At 44.4% G+C, this 15676-nt stretch overlaps 2 pseudogenes; both read left to right on the top strand.

Annotated features, from left to right (window-relative positions):
• The first annotated feature begins 2192 nt into the window (after positions 1–2192).
• Positions 2193–9315, top strand: LOC136455240 (wax ester synthase/diacylglycerol acyltransferase 11-like; annotated as a pseudogene).
• Positions 3501–5085, top strand: LOC136451203 (mitogen-activated protein kinase kinase 9-like; annotated as a pseudogene).
• Positions 9316–15676: the final 6361 nt, after the last annotated feature.

Genomic DNA, 15676 nt, shown 5'->3' with positions numbered 1-15676 from the left:
GGACGATCTGGAATACTAGGAATGGAGTAATTTTTTACAATGAAACTTTCAGCATCAGCAGATGGAAGTGCAGATTCAAGGATGAGCTTGGTCTGATGTGCATCAAGGGCTCAAGGCCATGCGAAATGTGAAGTTAGCTCTAGATTTGTGGCGAGAGAGTTACTCCTAATGTTTCTACTTTTTTCTTTCTATGAGCCTTTCAAGCTTTTTAACTTGTATATATCCATATATATAAAAGATTTTAGGTAGGGGCCTTCCCTGCCGTTGCCTCAAAAAAATTTCATTCACTACTAGGTCTATACTCATACATTATATTAGGACAACATTCATATATATAGATCACATCCATCCATCGGCCATTCAAAAACAAGTGGCGTGTATGAAAGGTACCCTACGAGACATATATGGTATGAGCCAATCAATTCTCTAATAGAGAAATTCTTAACAGGGGACAGAGACGAGGTGTGGAGGGCCTCGTCGGTCAAGGGGAAGACAAGGCTGATGAGGACATGACACCCATGCATATGATCATGTTTGGCGCATGGGATGGAGGGGAAGGAGGCCAGCAAGGGTGTCCAAGTCAAAAAGGAGGCCCGAGGCTAATTCGGTTCGAGTCCCCGAGGTGGAGGCTCAAAGCAACTCAAGTTCGAGTCTGCCTCGGAATCCAGGACCAGTCTGCCTTAAACTGGTCACCTAGGACGTATCCGGACTCCGTTTTCGATGATCCACATATGGATGGAAAGATAATTTGATAAGGAAGCCAATCCAAGTGGTTTCACGTCAAAAGCTCTTCGGAATCAACGGGAATCGTCGAAACAAGTCAGCGTCCAGAATCTGCCAGGGTGCTGCGACACCTTCTTTTGGTCCGTTGGACCGTGTATCGTGTTTGGGCCCATTAGGGGCGCGTCCAGGGTAGGCGACGACCCTAAGACCTTTATAATCATATGCCGCCGCCGTCATTAGGTTTTGGGTTTTGCTTAGATTATTCTGTCAAGAACAGTTTCGCCGTTCATCGGTTTGTGAGACCCGAACTCATGAGATTAATCATTTATCTGCAATTTGGTTGCTTTCTTTCTTGTTCTTGCTTGTGTTCTTCGTTGCGCAGGCAGGGATTAGCCTTCTTGGCGAGGTCAACCGGATCCGTGTCTTGGTTGATAACCAGAGGAGCTGTGGTGCTAAGATTGCAGGGTTCGATCTTTCGATCTGAAGCCGGATCGGTGTGTCATTTTCCGCCACAACGATAGTTACCACCACCTGACGGAAGATCGGGATCCCTGTCTCCATTAAAGGCACAAACGCGGATTGATTTTCGATGACCAATTTTAGACTTCAAAGCGTTTGAATGCTATTTCAGCATGTCATTGGATTTGAAAACTCAATTAGGTTGACTCAATTCATTGCCAACATCCACCCTTGGGATGAATTAATGGAAGTTTTTAGGTGACATTTAGTTGTTTTGGCCCCTCATGTTAACTGAATTTTTCTCATGTACTTACACTGTCATCTAGCTATATTTATACGGTTTTATTACTATATTTACAATGACTTTTTCAGTGTAATTTGTTGGACAGAATGATGTAATTTGGTGATATCATAATATCTAAGGCAAATATATACCAAATTTTCAAAAAAAATACAAATTCTTTCTATGGATTTTAGATAGCAGAGAAATATATATCAAATTGTTCACAAATATCATCAAATTATTCACAAATTTACAAATGAAAGAACAGAGAGGACAGAAGAACAGAGAACAGAGCTTCGAGCAGCAGAACAAGAGAGAAGGAAGCCAGGGACGCCCGCGCCCGCGCCCGAGCCGGGGCGGCGGCAGCGGCCTCGGCCTGCACTGGGGCGGCGGTGCAGCAGGCCGCGCGCAGGTAGGATCTGCCAGAGGGAGGGGAGGGGCCGTCGGGGAGGCAGAGGCAGACTGGGACTATCGGACGGCCACAGCCACCGGGCGGACGCCAACAGACGGCCACGAGAACGGTTGATACAATTGATTCATCAACCGGTTGATGTATAGCGTTTCTGGAATTAATTCGTGGCTACTGTGTGGTGTGGGCGACACGCATCCGCCAGGGATCTGGGCCGCCTGTTCAACGGAAGGCCTATATATGCTGTGGCTACCACGGAAAGAAGACAAGCACTCAGCCGCTAACGACGCATAAATCCATTCCACACAACAAAAAGCAATGAACGCTCCAAGATGCGTTTCTCTCCCGATCCGAGCTCTAAACACCGAGCGGACGGACGATGGGTCGTCCTCGTCCACTAGGGAGGAGGAACCGGTGAGCCCGACCGCAAGGCTCTTGAACGATCGGTCTCGGCGCGTCCATCAACCTCCCGGACATCCGCGCCGGCATCCAGGCCCAGCTCGCCCGCCACCCACGCTTCTGCAGCATCCAAGTGCGTGACTTCTTCCATGCACTAGTACGTGGCTACTTGTACGTGACTACGTCGTTACGATGGTCATCACTTGATGTGCAGGTTACGGACGAGTTGAAGGAGGACCGGAACCCGCGGTGGGTGCGGGCGACGGTGAACCTCGACGACCACGTCGTCGTTCCAGGGCTTGACCCCGACGCCGTGGCGGCCGATCCCGACCAGGCCGTGGAGGACTACGTGGCGTCGCTGTCCACGCTGCCCATGGACCGGTCCCGCCCGCTCTGGGAGTTCCACTTCCTCGACTTCCCAACCTCGGAGGCGGCCGCAACCGTGGCTGTCCTCGTGCACCATTCGCTCGCCGACGGCATGTCGCTGCTCACGCTCCTCATGGCGTGCACCCGGAGCGCCGCCGACCCGACCAGGCTGCTCGCCATACCGCCGCCGCCGGCTCGCTCGGGCCCTGTCTTCGCGAGGCCGAGGCCGCCAGCGTCCGCGGGCGCCCTGCCGTTCGCGCTGTGGCTGTGGTCCTACGTTGTGCTCGCTTGGCATACCGTGGAGGACGTCGTGGCGTTCGTAGCCATGATCCTGTTCGTGAGTGATCCACACACGTTGTCCAAGCGCACAGGCGGAAGCGACCTCCGCCGCCGCAAACGCTTCGTGCATACGACCCTCAGCCTCGATGACGTCAAGTTCGTCCTTTACTAATTTCCAAATTCACCGGTTTTAAATAATCTAAGTTAAATTATTCAGGCGACTGTTCGATATGAAACTTGCTAAAATTAATGTGCCCGAAATTTAACTTTCTTTATATTTTATGTTAAAATTACAGCTTTAGTTCGTTGCAACTTTTGTAGATATATTTTGCAATTTTTAGATCCGAGAATAAAAAACCGATAGACAAAACCACAACACGTTATAATCTGATATGTTTTGGTACGAAGACAATTAACAACTACTCAGAAAAAGGATAAATAATAATTAACAATTATTTCTATAGTTAGATAAGAACAAAAAAATAATAATTAGAGATATGAAGGCACGCCGTCTAGGCGGCTTCTCATGGTATCTACGTATGTTCTATTTAGTTGGTGCGTTAGATAAATTCCACGACTCAGATGAAGCGCGTCACAACCAGTCTTCCTCTATGCATTCGACAGTGGATAGATGAAGCAAGTAGACGCATTCAATGAAGTAGATGGAAAATTGAATGACCATACATGCAAGGATAATAAAAAATTATAGGTGTACTTTACATGCAAAAAGTTACTACGATAGGGGAATTTACATCACTACGCTTTCACGTGTCCTTTACAAAAAAAAAAGTTACTATAACAGAAGGAATTTACATCACATGTGCCTTCTCCCTTTACATTAATGAATTTACTACTAATAGATACTAGGCAGTAAAATTTCATGTATGCACGAGTGCATCCCTAAGCTATCCAGAAATTCACTCAGTAAATTTGAAAGCACTCGATATCTTCATCTACGCAGGGTGGGTCGAAAGCAGGTGGACACATTTAATGTCTCCCCTCCATGCTACCATCAGATAAAAATAAGTCGGGCAGGTGGACACATTTAATGCCTTTCCTCCTTACCATCAGATAAAAATAATTCACCGACCATGCAGTAACATTTGCACTCCGTCGGGTCAGTGCCGCTCCGTCGCACCAGGTGAGGATGACGGCCTCCGTGCCGCTGGCAGCTCCAGCGCCGGCGGTAGAGGAGCTGCGGCTATCGGACCTCGATTTTATCGGCGACCTCGTCGAGGACGGCTTAGCCAGGGTCTGCAAGGCACGCCATTGCCGCACCGGCACGGTCTTCGCGCTCAAGCTGTCATTCGACCCGGACCCGCTCATCATGGAGGAGGAGGCCGAGGTGCTCCGCCGCTCTGCTGGGGCGCCGCACGTCGTCGACTTCCACGCCATGCTCCGTAGGCCCGGCTGCAAGGGCGCTTTCGTGCTGGAGTACATGGACGCCAGGTCTCTCGGCGATCTCCTGCGGCGGCGCGGGGGGCTGGGAATCCCGGAGGCAGCCGTCGCCGAGGTGGCCGCGCACTGCGTCGTGGGGCTGGCCCAGCTCCACTCCCGCGGCGTTGCGCGCCTCGACGTGAAGCCCGACAACCTCCTCGCCAACACCCGCGGGAAATCAAGATCAGCGATTTCAACCTTTCTAGGATCCTCTACGGTGGCTTCGACGAGCGCCTCTAGGTCCCCATCACCGGCAGCACTAGGATGTACTTGAGCCCCATGCGGTTCGCGCCCAATGCCCGCGTTGGGCTGCACAGCGCCATGGCGGCAGATGTCTGGGGCCTCAGCGTCACCGTCCTGGAGCTCTTCTTAGGGCGACTCTCCCTCTTGCATAGAGTACATAAGTCGTTTGCTGAGGAGCTGAAGCAGGCCATCTGTGACGGGGAGCCCCCATCCGTGCCGGAGGATGCAGAGGCGTCGGCAGAGCTGCGCGGGTTCGTGGCGGCGTGCCTGCACAAGGAGCCGGCGTGGCGCGCCATGGTGGCACAGCTGCTCTCACAACCGCTCGTTGCGCGGCGCGACGTGGAGGCGTCAAGGCGCGCGCTGCAGGAGATCATCGTGGACACTCTGCAGACGGTAGTAGGTTAAGGAGAAGCAGTTGGTCTATGTAACGTGTTTATTGATATTAACTGTGTCTCCTTGCTAATTTGACTGTACTTTACAGTTTTGAGTTATATATATATATATATATATATATATATATATATATATATATATATATATATATATATATATATATATATATATATATATATATATATATATATATATATATATATATACAACCGGTGTCCATTCAACTTGAATGCAATTTTTTTTTTTTGCTAGCAACTGGACCTGGATGCATTGCAAGAATGATTTTTTTCTTGATCACGCGAAAGATTTGTGCATTTTTGTATTAAGAAGAGAAAGCAATGTTTAGTACAATGGGTGGGCTCTAAAGATGATCAACAAAGCGTTTGTCCCTCCCCACTACCCTGAATCAGCTACCTGACTACTTGCTGGATTAAGCAACCCAGGCCTTTAGCCCCAGCTTGGACCCAAAGCCCGGCTTGGTGCCTGATCAGCGCCAGCAACTCTGGCAATTGCGTAGCTGCTCCTCGGAAGCATCTCCTATTTCTTTCCTTCCCTAACTCCCAAGCGATCAGTGCAAATATGGAGTCTGCACCTTGCTTGCAGCTAGGACATTCTATAAGTGCTTTAACTTACCTACTGTGTGTTATGTAACCAAAGACATACTGATACATATAAATTTGGCCCCGTTCGCTGGTCTGAATCTTGGCTGAAACTGGCTGAAAAACACTGTTCTGGCTGAATTGTTGTGAGAGAAAAACACTGTTCCAGCTGAAAAAAACAAGTCGAACAAGCCGAATATGGGGTATGCCGAACGGGGCCAAAGTCTACCATGTTTCAGCTAACTGGTAGACTATTCTAATGCATATGGACTACTTTTCTGCAACATTATGGTTGCTCTTAGATTATGTTTTCGATGGTGTTTCAATGACACGACTAGGTAAACAGTAGCCTGCTCACAACGTAAAAGCAGACAACTACGGGACATATATAATGTGTCTGTTGGTTATGCTTAGCAAGATAAGCCTCAGTAGGCATGCGAAGTTGTAGGAGGAGTGGGCGTCTCTGCGCGTGTGAAAAATCTCTGCATGTAAAGGAGAGACATTAAATATGTCCACCTGCTTTCGATCTACTTCGCGCGTGTAAAAAATTTCTGCATATAAAGGATGACATTGAATGTGCCCACCTTCTTTCCACCTTCTCCGAACATAAAAAAAAATATATTGCTATGCAGGGTGTAAAGTAAGTACCGTTAGTTTAGTTACAGAATATATGTCTCTCGTGAATTTAGCTGGAGAGATGTGTGGTAATACTATGATCCTAAAAGTCATTATCTGTTTTTACTTACTAATAATATATTTTTATTTTTTTTAAACTTACTGATAGTAAATTTCTATTTGTACAGGACAACAGGCATTAAATGTTTGTCCATCTGTTTACACCAAAGTGGTGGACGGTGACGGTAGATGGCCTACAGTACATGTTCTTCTCGTTTATCCATCTGCTACATTTAATGTGCATGCGCCCACTTAAATGAGTTATTGGTTCATCTACCAACGTGAATGACTAAATGCATGCAAGGACAACAGAGTGATTCATCTAGACCATACAGTTTCTATCCAACGTACCACTCAAATAAAGCTTACGTGGACAAGCACATTACCCGCAGGAAAGCACGGACAACAATAGCTAGCAAATTATAACACCAAGACAATTAGCGCATCACAAGACATATCTTCTCTCGAAGTTTTCAACCAAAAACTGCACTCGAGTTGCGGATACAAACTGCCGGGATCGACTCGTACCAGGACTTGAGCTTGGCACAGGATTAAACTAGTCTGACTCCGACAGCTGGCTGGCTCGGTCCGTCGTACTCACTTTGTCCTTAAATAACTGTCGTTTTTATTTTCTAATAAATAATTTTAACTAATTTTATATTAAAAATATTAATATTTATGATACATAATTTTTATTGAATCTATTTTAATAATAAATCTATTTAGAGATAAAAAATACTGCACATATTTTCTATAAATCTAGTCAATTTTTATAATAAATCTATTTGGAGATACAAATAATACATATATTTTCTACAAATCTAGTAAAACTTAAGACACGAAATAAAAAATGACAACTATTTAGGAACGGAGGGAGCATCAAATACTCGCCTAAACGGATTACAAAAGTCAGGCATATGGTTGATAGGAGTTGTGTTAAATTGTCTGGCCGCAACCAAGACCCTCTAATAATAATTTTTCATGTCTCTGGCTCCGGCTTCTCTAGAAGAGTCCTACCAAACGTTTCGTAGAAGGAGCTGTTTTTCAGTGAATAACATAATGCCTCCTCCAAAACGGTTCCGACTCCTCTAAAAAAAATTCTGCCAAACACCCCCTAAAGATGATTGTCTTTATTTCTTTCTATTGCACTGACCGTCAACGACGTGCTAATTGGAACGACTTCTGCTGCTCTATCGCAATATTACTTCCGTGAATCCGGTAAGTAATGTCCTCTCCTCTGCCTGAGGTCACTGGTGCATTTCCTATCTTGAATGTTAGGAGACACTGATACTAGGAAGCTCATTTGTTTGCGGTCAATCCTCGTCGTCAACATAAGGCCACCCGCTAGCCTACATGTAAGTTTTTCTTTTCTGAACGACACAGGAATCGAAATGCTAGATGGCATGAACGCCGGTCGACAAATAAAAAAAAAGATGTTTCGACTCATTATTATTTCTGATAGTTTCATTCTAAAGCATAGGGTTAACTGCAAGTATATGTTGTCACTTGTCAACAGAGAGTTGTTGAAATGATAATAGTCTGGCCAGAGTACGGCTGTGAAATGGGGAAATAAACTTGGCCATATCATCCTCCCGTTTCATATAGCCATGCACGATGACCCGCTTGAATAAGTTCGTACGGCGAAGAAGACTGTGGATAGAAAGAATAGCTCATTAGAAGCACTCTTCACACATTTAATCGGGCGAGTGATCCTCAGATTTTTTGGCCTAAAAGTATATATGCATGCTCCTCTTCGTTCGTCCACGGTGCATCTGATTCTACTCCCTCCGTTCTAAATTATAAGTCATCCAAACTTTCTTAAAAAGTCAAAAGATCTTAGTTCGACCAAATTTATATAATAAAATAATAGCATTTAAGATGTTAAATAAGTATCATTAGATTTTTCATTAATTATATTTTCATGGTATACCTACTTGATGTCATAAATCTTTGTAATTCTCTCTATAATTTTTGTCAAACTTGAGATGCTTTGACTGTTCAAAAAAGTTAAAATGATTTATAATTTGGGACGAAGGGCGTACAAAACTCCTTGATTTTTTTTTGTAATTGCTTGGCCACATGTTTCTAGTAGCACTGCAAAATGGTTTGTGAATCAAAGCAGGCAGCAGCAGCTATCTTCAGTCGCATAACCACCCGGGCATCCATGGCATTCACCAACGTGATTGGACCAGTTGAACAGGTCCAGTTTTGTGGGCACACTATTGCTTTCATAGCTCCTAGTATCTACGGGCCCCAGAAGTAAGGCCTGCTTTAGTTCCTAAAAATTTTCACCCTAATCTATCATATCGAATCTTACGGCACATGCATGGAGTATTAAATATAGACGAAAAAAAACTAATTGCACAGTTTGCTTGGAAATCGCGAGACAAATGTTTTAAGACTAATTAGTCCATGATTAGCCATAATTGCTACAGTAACTAACATGCGCTAATGATGGATTAATTAGGCTTAATAAATTCGTCTCGCAGTTTCCAAGCGAGCTATGTAATTAGTCTTTTTTATTAGTATCCGAAAATCCCTTCCGACATCCCAAAACATCCGATGTGACATCCAAAAATTTTCATTCCACGAACTAAACACACCCTAAGTCACTCGTAGCATTATATTTTATATATGCATCCATAATTTGATGTCTTAAATATATACTTATCTTTCAAAAGTGAATACATATTTAAAATACAAACCTTTGGTGGAAGCACTTTTGGTGTGGTTTTGGAGTTGTAAGGTGCATGACTCAATCAACCCCATGGTTCAGTTGTGTAACTCAGCTCATTGCTCTGTTTCTACTACTATAATATATAGTTGCGTAACTCTGTTTCTACAAGTATCTTGTTCTAATCTTGTTTCATTCTTGTTTGCAGGCTCTTACTATACACTATCAGAGCTACAACAACAGTATCAAGTTAGTCCTAGTGGTGGACGAGGCACACTTCGCTTGCCGTCGGCTTCTGGATGACTTCGCTAGCTCCCTGAGGCGAATCAGGGATGCAGCTGCGCTTCAGCAAGGTTCAGGACAGCGTCAGTCGTGACAACGCAGAAATTCGATCGGTGCGCCGCCGTACCATCTTCTATCACGCCCACCCGGCCCTGTACCAAAATAAATTGTGTCGCTCGTCAGTTTGAAATATATATATACTGCATGATATTCCATATATATAAGATATATATATATATAATGCCAATAAGATACCTGTAGATCAAATGAACCAAGTGCTACTTATATCAAACGAAGCTTGGTTTTTCGCCTGATATACCTACCTAGGCCACTATTATCAACTCACCAGAATTACTGGCCATCACGGCCCGTGATTGTGTTTGGCCCACTTGCGAGTTCCGAGTTCAGATTAAACAACCGGCCCGAGACACTTGGACCAAAGGCTTGCTCCGTGGCAGGAGGGGAAACACATCTATTTGCTTCCTAAGCAATCGCCTGATTTAATTTTTCTTCTCAAACTCTATAAACATATATATCTTATTCCTCAACCATCAATACTGTTTAAGTTACTGTCTACCCCACTTGAAATGGTTTTGAAGGCGGTCTCATCCTCCTTAGATTAAAAAAACACGGTAAATACCTAATGAGGTTTGTAACCTAGGATTAATGTCTCAAAGGTTCTAAAGATCTCTAGAAAATAAATCTAAAGATAAATATAAACATGTAAACCACGATTAATGTCTCTAATAAGGTTCTAAACATTCCAAAAAAAAGATCCAAAAGATAGCTTGAAACTAGAAAAAAACAAATAAAATATTAGAGCTTGTTTAAAAAATCTCTAGAAGCTTCCAAAAAATAGATTTAGCTCTATAAAAATGGGGAAAATATCTAAAAATTTCAAAGCATTATAGTTGATGTCTAAATGCATTTTAAAAACTTTCCACAATAAAATATAAGATTAAACCAACGAAAATGTGACATAAGTTTAAAGTTGAATGCATTTGTGCCACTTGCATCTTATCTTTTTTTAAAAAAAAAGTTTTCAAAAACATGTTTATACATAGTTTAGAATGTTTTAGAAATTTTCTTGATTTATCTAGATGTAAGCACTTTTACCGGAAAGAGTTGATTGAGTTAATGATTCATTTGTTGACTAATTTGAATCGATTTTACATCGTGTTACCGTGCTTGGAAAGCTAAATCTAATTTTTGAAGCTTCTATTGTTACTTTCACGAACTCTCAGTACTCTGTTTAGGCTGTCATGTTCCATTATATCTCTAAGATTTTTCTCGCAATTTTTAGAAACTTAGAAACATTTTTAATTATTTAAAACTCACATCATGTATTTATCAGATTTTTGACTAAAAAAGATGAAATAAACTAGAGCAGTGAGGTCATTTAAATGGGTTTTAGAGTTGAATGAATAAGACATCGTCAAACTAAGCATAGCTCACGTGTTTGGGTTCCATTTAGTGGAATATGTCCACCCAAGTTTAAACCTTCGACTTGGCGTGAGTGTTTTTATTTTTATGGATTTATTTTAGGACTCAACACCATTGTTCTTTCAATGATAGCCAATGTACTATTGGCATGCACCTATGATGACTACTCTCTTTGTCCCTAAATAAATAGATTCATAGCTCAAGAATTTGTCTACGAATAAATCAATCTCTAGGAGGTTGAATGGTCCACTAGTCTATTTATTTTTCTCAAAGTCTTCTTGCATTTACTGCACCCTCTCTCATCTCTCAGGGCGCGTTTAGATCCAAAAATTTTTGGCTTTTGGCTACTGTAGCACTTTCGTTGTTATTTGGTAAAAATTGTCCAATTATGGACTAATTAGGTTCGAAAGTTTCGTCTCGCAATTTCTCGATCAACTGTACAATTAGTTTTTTTTTTCGTCTACGTTTAGTACTCCATGCATGTGCCGCAAGATTCGATGTGACGGGGAATCTTGAAAATTTTTTGTTTTTGGGTTCCATCTAAACGGGGCCTCAATCTAGTGTTGAGTTTCTGCAGTTGGATGTGTGTAGTAAATGCTATAATTAATGTTTTGTTGGAACAATCACCGATCTGTGCAACTACTCAAGTTAATGAAGGGTAACATGATTTTTTTTCTCTATCATATTAATATTTTCTAAACTTGCTAGAAATCTATTTATTCACGGACTGAGGAAGTATGTCAACAAGATAAGGTGTGCAAATATGTAAGAGCGTGGTTAAAGAAAAAAATCCGGCCACACTGGTACCACTCGGATTTGGATTGCACATGCGGCTAGAATCTAGATACAGTGCTGGCTTGATGGCCACGAGACTCGATAGGTTTGGGTCCTCTAGCCAGTGTATGCTCCGTAGGGATCCATATTCTCCTAAAGTGTTTTACATTTAAGTTCTCTTTAAAAACGTTTTTTAGTTGAAATAGAATCATTTGACAAGAAAGAGTTGTCCAGATTCCCCTTAAAATAAACTATAATCACTGTGAAACACCTATTTAGGTGATTCTCGTTCCTAGTTCAAAACAGAGAAATGTTTCTGGCTATTTCACGTAGAATCGTTTAACTGAACAAAGTGTTTGGTAGAGACTTTGGTGATTCATTTGAGAATCTGAAATGTTTTTGTCATCCAAACATAGTGTGAACCCATGTCAGATGATGGATCAAATCGTGAACTATGATCTTGAGCAGTTTGTATTGAGTTGATCTCAACATCGACCTGTCGCGGACCAATACTAGGGCACTCGAAGAGGAGGAGCTAATGACCATCAACATTGACTCATCCGAGCAGTCAAGAGCGTGACTATGGCTCCAACCGATCCCCAGGTGCGCAAGCTCCGCCTCACCCGGGCCCTGAGGGTGGACTCCGCATCGCCCGATCTCTAGGGGCGGGCTCTGCCTCGCCCGACACCAAGGCCACGGGCTCCGCCTCGCCCGACCTCTTAGGGCTGGCTCCGCCTCGCCCAACCTCTAGGAGAGGGTTCTGCCTCGCTCAACCTCTGGGAGAGGATTCCGCCTTGCCCGACCCTTGGGTTTTGCGCTCCGCCTCGCCCGGCCTCTAGGGGGGACTCCGCCTCGCCCGACCCCGAGGCTGGGGGATCCGTCTTGCCCGACGGAAGCCCATACCGCCGACCAACCACTCCAAGACCCAGCGAATGGGCCTGGGTCAAAGCTCTGACACCAGGGAGGTGACCACCACGCCCCGATATATACCGTGGCCGTGACGAGCCATACCTGGGGATTCACATCAAGAACAGTGTCGGGCGTACCGGTGCTGTTCTGCCTAACCCCCGTATGAACATTGACTGGCACGTCAGTTCACCACGACGTTCGCCAGGACGGAGTGGAGCACCATGACCGGCATATGACGCCTGCGCATGGCGCTAGTGACGGATAGGACCGCGACGCGAAGCCGTCCCTGTTGACATCTACAGGGTCGGCGGGACCCGCATGAAGGAGAAGAAGGACCCAACGTTCTTGAAGGCCTTCGGCTCTCTCTCTCTCTCGTTCTTCTTTTTCCTTCGCTGTAACCCATGCTTTCCCTTGGCCTATAAAAGGAAAAGCAGGGCGTCCCATAGATGGAGTGATCGTAACACATCGGATCGATTCAAGCCAGATCTGAACAAACCGATCAAACCCCGAACACATGGCTAAGCAGCAATCGAGCTCCCTCAGCACCTGTTTACTCCTTTCACCAGAGACTTGGGACACGTCCCTCTCTCATCCGTTTGTAACCCCTACTATAAATTTTCAGTGCTAGTAACACGAGTAGCAGCAACGAACTAGACATAGGGACATTCTCCCCGAACCAGTATAAACCTCGTGTCCTCTAAGCACACCATCCGAGCCAGACGTGCAATATTAGAAATTTACTTGTCGATGGCAACTCGAAACACCGACATGACCACATAATCGAGTCCTAAGGAAGGCAACCCCACGCACACGACTTGATCGAGGTTGCAAAATTAAACTCCGGTTGCGCCCTCCATTACATAGCGCTTATAAAAAAGAAGGTTCCCTGACCCTCTTGGGAGCCGATACGGATGAGAGAGATTAGCATACCAAACCCTAAGCAACCGATCTAACCAAGCACAGGAGTAAAGGGAAGGCTGCCGCCCAATGTTTCCTTCTCTGATCTCGTCGATGGGGTCATTGCCATCACCAACATGTTGACCAAGGAGGGAGTTGTTGTAACCAAGAGGACAACAATGACAACCATACACCTATAGGATACACCTTTCCTGACTTTCTGCATCCTCCAAGTAGATATGGGTCATCGCACCTAAAGCGTAATGACTTCCTTCTCTACTAATGGAGGTAAACTTAAGATATCTACTTATCTAAGTCTAAGATTAGGTATCCCAATCCTGTTTAAGTTTTTCAGATTGGTATAAATAAATATGCTCCCAAGTTATATGCATGTACCAGTACATTCTCTATCGAGGGGCGCAACATGGAAAGTCGAGATAGAACTTCCATCACAATCATCTATGGACAAACTAATCCCGGCATAACACGTCAGCAACAAAACTCCTAGCTAACTTATATGAAAGATTAGAATTACAATCTAAGAGGAGGCTAGGAGCATTCGATGTTCTTCTTTTCTTTGTAACCTTGTTTCTGTTGAAACCAGGCGTTGCCCTGGGTCCTCGAGCTTAGGCCTCGACGGCGACGTGCCACCGGCGTGGTGATCACGGCGATAGAGTAACAGATGGAACAAGATCGTGATAGAATAATGTGCCGCCAAACATCGCAGCTTCTCCGGCTTCTATTGTTTCTTATTTATAATGATAGATGGGATCACGGAACATGTCTCCGCATATCCTCGCGCCACGCCGCACACCGTGTGCCACGCCGTTTCATCGTGACGCGCACCACGTGCTGCGGCATACGTCGTGATGCCTACCGACCGAGAACTCCATATCGTGTCATGCCCAAGCACGCCTCTGGCCATGCCCAATCTGCTAACTCGACTAGACTCCTATAACTTGACGACTCACCAACGAAATCCTAACCAAATGATGCAACAGTTTAGCTAACAAAACACCCCCTAAACTTGTTGCAGCTCAACGACACCCAATTCATTCCTTAGCTCCAAAAACCTGACACGCCCAAGCGCCTTGGTGAACATATCAGCCAACTGATCAACAGTTCCAATATGATCAATCTCCACCTTTCCTTCTTCAATGCACTCACGCAGGAAGTGATACCTTGTATCAATATGTTTGCTCCTGTCATGATGCACTGGATTTTTGCTTAGTGCGATCGCGGACATGTTGTCCATCAGGAGCTTAACCAGCACCTCCTTTGTTCCCATCAAGTCGCCCACTAGTCGGCTCAACCATATCCCTTGACATGCTGCTGCAGCCCCTGCAACGTATTCGGCTTCACAGGACGACAACACCACGATCTTCTGCTTTTGCGAAGCCCACGTGACCAAGCTCTTATCGAGAAAGTAAACAACCACAGTAGTGCTCTTCCTATCCTCTACATCACCGGCGAAATCACTGTCACTGAACCCCAGCAAAAACGGTTTCAGTTCAGAGTTTCTTGCATACTTGCAGCCAAACCTCATAGTTCCCTTCAGATACCTGAGTATGTGTTTTACTGTAGCCCAATGTTCTTTGCCTAGAGCTTCCATATATCTACTCACAACACCGACCGCGAAGTCTATGTCTGGTCTAGTGTTGACAAGATACCTCAAGCTCCCTATGATGCTTCTATATGCTGTAGGATCCACAACTTCTCCCTCATTCTTCTTGCTGAGCTTGAGCCGAGTCTCCATGGGTGTTGCACAAGGATTGCAATTTGTTATTCCCACAGTCTCCAAGATCTTGGTTGTGTAACCACTTTGGCACAAAGTGATCCCATAATCTCCTTGCTTCACTTCTATTCCCAAGTAGTAACTCAACAACCCAAGATCCCTCATACTGAATTTCTTCTTCGTTTCCTGCTTAAAATTTTTAATGTCACTAACATTTGGCCTGGAAATGATTAAGTCATCGACATAAACCCCAACAAGCAAGAGAGACTTCTTGTTGCTCCTCTTGTACATAGCATGTTCGAGCTTGCTCTTCACAAAACCAAGAGCTATCAGCTCCTTGTCAAGCTTCACATTCTAGGCCCTAGGTGCCTGCTTTAAGCCATAGAGCGCCTTTTTCAATTTTAGTACTTTCCCTCCATTACCCATGTTGAAACCCGGAGGCTATTAAACATAAACTGTTTCAGTTAAGTCTCCATTCAAGAATGCCGACTTGACATCCATATGGTGTACTTCCCATCCACTTTGAGCTGCAAGCGCCAACAACACCCTCACTGTTTCAATTCTGGCAACCAAAGCAAATACCTGATCGAAATCTACTCCATGTCTTTGAGCATAGCCCTTTGCCACTAACCTTGCTTTATGCTTGGTAATATTACCTGTTGGGTCTTTTTTAACTTTGAAAACCCACTTTAACCCA

The sequence above is a fragment of the Miscanthus floridulus genome, chromosome 5 (assembly GCF_019320115.1).
Source record: "Miscanthus floridulus cultivar M001 chromosome 5, ASM1932011v1, whole genome shotgun sequence".
Lineage (NCBI taxonomy): Eukaryota > Viridiplantae > Streptophyta > Magnoliopsida > Poales > Poaceae > Miscanthus > Miscanthus floridulus.
This window is presented reverse-complemented; position numbering and strand designations above follow the sequence as displayed.